General features: G+C 36.7%; 1 long non-coding RNA gene across 1 annotated transcript in view; it reads right to left on the bottom strand.

Moving 5' to 3' along the window:
* Nucleotides 1–4,187, bottom strand: part of LOC135212909 (uncharacterized) — a 33,898-nt gene extending 29,711 nt beyond the window's left edge. The window contains exon 1 of the long non-coding RNA XR_010314021.1: nucleotides 4,050–4,187. This is a non-coding gene — a long non-coding RNA (uncharacterized LOC135212909). The remainder of the gene's footprint in view (nucleotides 1–4,049) is intronic.
* Between the last annotated feature and the right edge of the window lie 2,803 nt (nucleotides 4,188–6,990).

Genomic DNA, 6,990 nt, shown 5'->3' with positions numbered 1-6,990 from the left:
TAGTGACGAAAAGTATCAATACTTCACAATTAATTCCAAAGTTCACAGTTGTTATTTTCAAGGAGTTTGTAATTTCTTGTAAAATCTCTGTGAAATCTTAGCATATGGTAGATGCACCACAACCTTGTCCTATAAAATATAGTCTTAGTTTCCAGCTGATATAATTTTGAAATTTTCACTCCTACGTTTTCTTTCCTGTTAATGTTTAGTAAAACACTGGTTATCGTGCCTGGGAAATAATAAGAAGCATGATCAAACCTTTATTACTTTTCTAATTGACTTTTTAAAACTTTATTATTGAATATCTGTGAGTTTTACTCTATATCTACAGTAACTAAGTCAGGGTAAGGAGGAGGAGGGTTCACGGAGGTTAAGCCAAAAAATAACTTTGTTCCGACTTCGGGTAGAAGGCAGCCTCATATTCCACTAACATTTATGGCAGGTTAAGTTGGAAGGTCAAAGGGTGGAAGTCCTTAGTCAGGTAGAGCCTAGAATAATTAATTTGATCAGGGAAGGTTAGGCCATCGCATATCCCTGTGATCTGATTTCTTACCACAAGTGCAAGAGTTATATGTAGTACTGTATGCAGTACTTTTCAGTTTTACAGTGCAGACTCATAAGATATATTTTATTAGACTGTCAGCTTTAATTTCTTTTGTGGAAGAATCCACTGATGATATATTGGTTAATTTCGGAGAGCTAGTCCCCCTATAGCACATAAATCCTAGTTGACTAGGGCTAATGACCACTATCATCACCCAATGATTAAAAGTTCAAGCTGAATTTCACAGATGTCCTTAACATCAAGCCCTTAGCATCATGCATGATGAAATCAATTTTGATGTTATCTGTGGTTTATGCATTTGTGACTCTCCTGAACAACCAGATTAAATATTCAAACTTTCATACCACAGAATACTCCCATTCCAAAATTAAGTCAACATTATATCAGAGGTACTTGGCATCATGGAACATCAGAGGTGATGAAGAGACATGATGGTTTATGTGCTATATACATTTTCTACCTTTCCAAAGAACCACACAAAATAATATACAATTTCATACCAGACAAAACCCTCACTACAAAACTAACAAAGCAATACTTAAAGGTGGGTAGAGGTTCTCTAGGTAGGTACCTCCTGAAAAGGTAGGGCCAAGCACCCTAAGTATAAAAAAAATATTAAACATTCTTTTATTTATTCTACTCTAATATACAGCAACTAGGTTAAGTTACATGGGAGGATCCATGGGGTTGGATGGCATGGGGTAGTGTGTGGTGGGGGATGGGGATGGGGGCAGGGTGGGGGGTGGGGCGGGTGTTGGAGTTGGCATTGCCCTCACATAATCTAAGGCATTCTATATCAGGTTAGGCTTGGGTTTACAGGGGGGAATCCTGCTCTGTGTAAGGCAGGTCCTGGTTCTTATGTCATGTATGTTAAAGTAGAATGTATCCTTATTACGTATTGGCTTTGTAACAGTTACATACATCATATCTTTTATAGCTATTGATTATATATGTGAACCAATGGTCCCCTCCAAGGCCCTGCTATAATCATCAGATACAGGGTAGTGAAAATACAGTGCAAATACAAGTGGTCAAAATGCATAGAACACTTCAGTGAAAAAAATAAACATGATTCATGCATAAAAAGAAATTTATTTACTATAATTACAAAATAGCCCACTTTTATCTAAGAACATTTGATGTTGAATCTCATATTCTCATAAATAAAGTTCTGAGCTCCAAGACTTTTAGGATTAAACTTTCATGGTGTAGCCTGTTTTGTTGACCAAGTTTACTACTCTACTTTGTACTTATAAGTAACTTTGACCAAAGCCTAGGGTACGTAGTGATGGAGAAAACTGGTTCCAAAGAGCACTGACTCTTAAGAACTGATGTAGGATGTATGTTAAATGCTGAGATACAACCAATTTTTTAAATAAGTTTTTGGTAACATACTACTTTGAACCTTATTTTATTCCAACTATATATCTTCTGTTTTATGCATTCCTAACCAATTATACTCTTAATGCAAAAACACATGTTTTCCTCTCCTCCCTACCCAACAATTATGAAGGGCAGCAGGAGCAAACCTGGATTTTTCATGGTAGGCAAAACCAAAAATGAGAGCAATGTACCAATCAGAAAGTATGAATTGCAAAAATTACATACTAAGCAACCTAAAAATGTATAATTCGTGCAAATCAACAGTAAGTTACAAAAAACTATATTGTACATTGTAGCAAGGACAATTATAAGTGTACATCCTAACTTTACATGCCCTAACCCACACCTCACCAACCTTTGAAGCTAGAAGAGCCATTTATTCAGAAAATCATTAAAACATAGTAGTACTGTCACCAATAAAATTAATGACTATAATATGCTTTTAAAATTGAATAGAATTCAAACAAATAATGTCTTAAGAGTGTTACATAATTTCTTTGTTTTAAATGAATAAAAAGATATTTGTTTAGCTTTTGGACCTGCACAAGTGTCTTGAATGAGCTGCAGGTTGGCAATCCCTGCCCTAACCTAACTGCTAGGATGCAAGGTCATATTCCGAGTACAACTAAATACTGCACCGCAGCCTAGTTCCTGTTAGTCGACCACCAGAGTATGTATACACCCCTTCTGTTTATGTTTAAGATATTTTTCATCTTTTGTTCATGTTTTCATCTTCATCCCTAAAGCAGTGGTTCCCAACTGACCTAGCCTAGACAGTTATATCAGCTATGGCAAGAGTAAAATACAAGGAGACATCCTAACCTAACTTAAGGCGCCTAGTCCTCTTTGACAGTCATAAACTACATGCATAACACTAAACCTATGCATCCTTAGACTAGGCTAATGTGTGTGCAGTCATATGAGCATCAATTTTCATGGATTAAAGAACTGAAACTACAAATACTATGATATTGTAATAACAACTAGTTTGCAGAGATTTTAAAATTGGTAACTTTTTGGGAAGGCTCCAGCCAGCCATTTCGGAAGTCTCTGGCCAGCCATTTTGGAACATGCCAGCCAGTCATTTTAGAAGACTCTAGCCAGCCATTTTTGCATGAAAAACCTAAAAGTACCAAGCTAGCTTTACCTAGGGGTCTTGATACTGGTTACAATTTTGCCATAGCCTATTAGCTATGGAGAGGCCGTGGGGGCGGGGGGAGTCTTAGCTTCTTTCCTAATTTTATATTTTCCTCAGTTATTAAGCATTTGCGCAGGTAATGTGTTGAGAGCAATTTTTTTGTTTTGATGCGTTTTACCCAAGAAAAATATAAATTACCATGTGGGCTGGAGTGTTAGAAAAAAATGACCTTAAAATGATGCACCCTGGAAGGTCACACAACTAGCCTTCCCCAAGGGGCAAAGGCAGATGATGATTTGCATTAAATAAAGAGCTTAGGCCAAAGGCCAACCACTGGGACCTATGAGGTCATCTAGGGCTGAACCGCAAACTGACAGTAAAAGATGTATAACAGGAGGAAGACCTTTTGCAGTTACACTATATGAATCAATCGTTAGAAGAGGGTGGATAGCAAGACAGAAGAAAGAATGTGAAAGGAGGTACAGTAAAAGGAACGAAAAGGGATGCATCTAGCGGCCGAAGGGACGCTGCAAAAGATCCTTAAATAATTCCTACAGTACACCACGTGAGGTATACATTAACGGCACTAAACCCTTTCTTAACGATATTACAAGTGAGACGATACACTTTTCAAAATAAATGAGGTCATATTACGATACTACTTTTAGGTATTCATAGGTAGTAGTAAAATGGCTAGGTGAAGTATTTATTTATTTATTTAGTTATTTTTTTACTTATTTATTTATTTATTTATTTATTTATTTATTTATAGTAATTGAGCAAAATACGTGAACCATGTATTTATTTTTTGTAATTCTGAGGCTTCACAGCAAAATACATGAACCATTTATTTATTTATTTATTGTCTTAAAATTTGCAGCCATAACAATAGAGTTTCCACTCAGGAAGACTTTAAATAGCATACCTAGGCTATGCCTATCAGTAAATCTATTTGATACTTACCTAACCTATTTCCCGAGTGTTGTGATACGTTGCAAGCAAGATTTTGTATAATTCAAACGAATTTATGGACCACACAGCGAAACTTAATAGTACACTTCACAGAAGAGCAACAGCCGTCAACTAAGGCCTAAGGGCGCCTCATAATGCAGTGGTGCCACATTCTCTTTCAGAAATCAGGATATTGACTGAAAACAAATTCGGAACAAATCTGTATATTGCAAAATTAATCTGTATGAAGAATGTGATGAGTATGTAGCTTATTTTTACAATATTTATTTAGAGGGGATCAAATGGCCGAAGAGAAATCTTAACCATGTTGAACAAAACTGTTTATTTACGATTAATCTTTAAATGTGGCAACACTGCTTGTCTGCTTAGAGGTCACTCCACAAACACAGTTGCGGGCACAGTACAGTATTCTCATGAAGTGCACAGCTTTATTATACCCTTTACAATTTTACCCGTATTTAGTTTTACTTTACTTTGTAGCACTTCAAACTGTTTCAGTTTAATTCTTGTCCGCTACCCTTTTCAGCAACGATAACCCCGAAAAATTCAAGATGTTTCTAAACTAGATATTACAAAATATTTCCACTATTTTTAACCCTCCCCTTTCATTTTCTTTTTAACTGAGGCTTTCCAGGTTAACAGTTTCTCAATTTTCAAGGATAACCTTTTATATCCCCCAGTTTTCTGTTAGGAGATTCCAGGGTCTCTAAAATAAAGTCATGATTTGTTACCTGTCCTCCTCCACTCTTCAGATATCACAAACCTCATCAATGCCAAGTGGAGGAGTCTAAGGACACTTATTTCTTCTTCTCCCATTCTCAATTCGAAAGCTGACTCTTCCTACCAGCCAAGGTTGTCTTGTGCAGGTGAAGCATTTTACATCTATAATATAAAATGCCATACCACAGTCAATATCTCCTTACATTCTTGAAACCTATTGTTAAACAGAAGAAACTCTTGAAAATTAAGTCTAAAAACATTGGGGTGCTTTGACATCAGAATTTCATCTAGTGATAGATAGTTCTACGTTGGCTGAGTGCATTTCGCGCTCGGCTACGGTTCCGATAGTCCGAAGATCGATTCTCGGCTCGGCCAACGCGGAACCAGAGGAATTTATTTCTGGTGATAGAAATTCATTTCTCGATACAATGTAGTTCGGATCCCACAATAAGCTGTAGGTCACGTTGCTAGGTAACCAATTGGTTCCTAGTCACGTAAAAATACATCTAATCCGTGGTCTGGTAAAACTAAGATGTACTTTTTATATTCATCGACTGAAAAAGCTAGTTAATTTTTAAGAAACAGGAAAACAAAACGGGTTCCATAAGCGCTCTTGGGTAGCATCTTCAGTCTTAGAGCAACAGTATACATGGAAAAATCCAGTCTTATATTCTTCTCTGTAAATAAGACACTCCTTTGCCCTGTGACAAAATAATTACGCCAAAATGACCATCATTCGACCACTTCCGAAATAAAATTTGGTGTTCACTAAGAATGAAAGTATCATAGTCTTACCCCAGATAATTGTGAAGGAAGAATTTCCCTACGGTGTTCTACCAAGGCTACTTCTATAATTTTGTTTTTAAGGACTGATTTAAGCGACTGGACTTCCAAATAAAAATCATAACGTCTCCACAACTAGTCTCCATTTCATAAATTATGCTTGTAATATATCAGCATTTAACCTCCTGCTGACATAGCTGATGGCTAACCAGTGCAGTGAAGATGAAAGGATGAGCAAGTGTTTTGAGAAGATGATGATTGGTTGGTGAAAAGATTCTGCAGTTTGGAAGTGCTGCCATGAAGGAAGATGGGAGACCTACGAAGTGCTGCATGTATGGAGGGTTCAAAAGAACTCTTGAAATGGAGAGACCTTAATTTTCAGAAAGTGCAATGGTGTGTGCAAGACAGATGAGCATCATAGTCTTTGTAGCCGGTTCGTTATAAAGCTGGTGAGAAATTTAATGAGTGGGAGGTTGTTCTATTATTGATCAGAGTGTGGATTTTGCAGCAATGTTATGCCGTTTTTACCCTTTGAGCACACTCTGTTAGACCGAACCAGGTGGAGGAAAGCTGTCAGAAACATCGCTCCTTATTAGAAGTGGGAAAAGAAGAAGAAGAAGAAGAAGAAGAAGAGAGAGAGAGAGAGCTTGCTGAGAAAACGTATTTGCTAGTCGACAAGAGAGTTCATCAGTCGGGTTACGAGCTCAGAAAACACCAGAGGAAATTGCGCAACACTGCCGGTCTCTGAGTACGTTTAATTAATTTTGTTTTTACACACTACGTAGAAAAGGCAGTTGCTGTTTATTGCAAATCTGAAGGAATCTTAGTCCGTCTAAAATCTTCCGTACGGTTTTTAAAATCAAATTCAACAGAGGTAGCAATCTGAATGACAAGATTTTTTAGCTGTGCGTGTGTGTTTTTTTTTTCTTCTTCTTCTTCTTCTTCTTACATAAAAAAGACGGCAATCTTTTCGAGAGAAGGGTTTAGGTTCAAAGTGTTTAGAAGTTCGCACTGATATTTCTGAGCTTCATATTCTTGTATACCGAAAGAGAGAGCTTATTGAAGTGTTAAATAGAAACAAAAGGATATATTCAACAATTGCGCCTCTCCACAGTGTGACCGTGCAAGGATCCTTAATCCTCTTGAAGTAATTCAAATTGGAGTGGCTTTTATTATACGACATGCAACTCAAAGAGGTACTTTAGCGAATTAGTTTCCTTTCTAGTAGCTTTCCTGAAAGCATTTGGCATTTTGTAAGTTGTCACAAACACATTCTCGACGTGGAATATGTCAGTTTAATATCCACTGCAATCTGAAAGTGGAATAAAGGAATTGTTACCTTTCTGCTTCCTAGTTTATATAGATCAAAATATATGTAATATTTATACATTGTATATGTATATATATGTATGTATGTGTAGTATATATA

The sequence above is a fragment of the Macrobrachium nipponense genome, chromosome 41 (assembly GCF_015104395.2).
Source record: "Macrobrachium nipponense isolate FS-2020 chromosome 41, ASM1510439v2, whole genome shotgun sequence".
Lineage (NCBI taxonomy): Eukaryota > Metazoa > Arthropoda > Malacostraca > Decapoda > Palaemonidae > Macrobrachium > Macrobrachium nipponense.
This window is presented reverse-complemented; position numbering and strand designations above follow the sequence as displayed.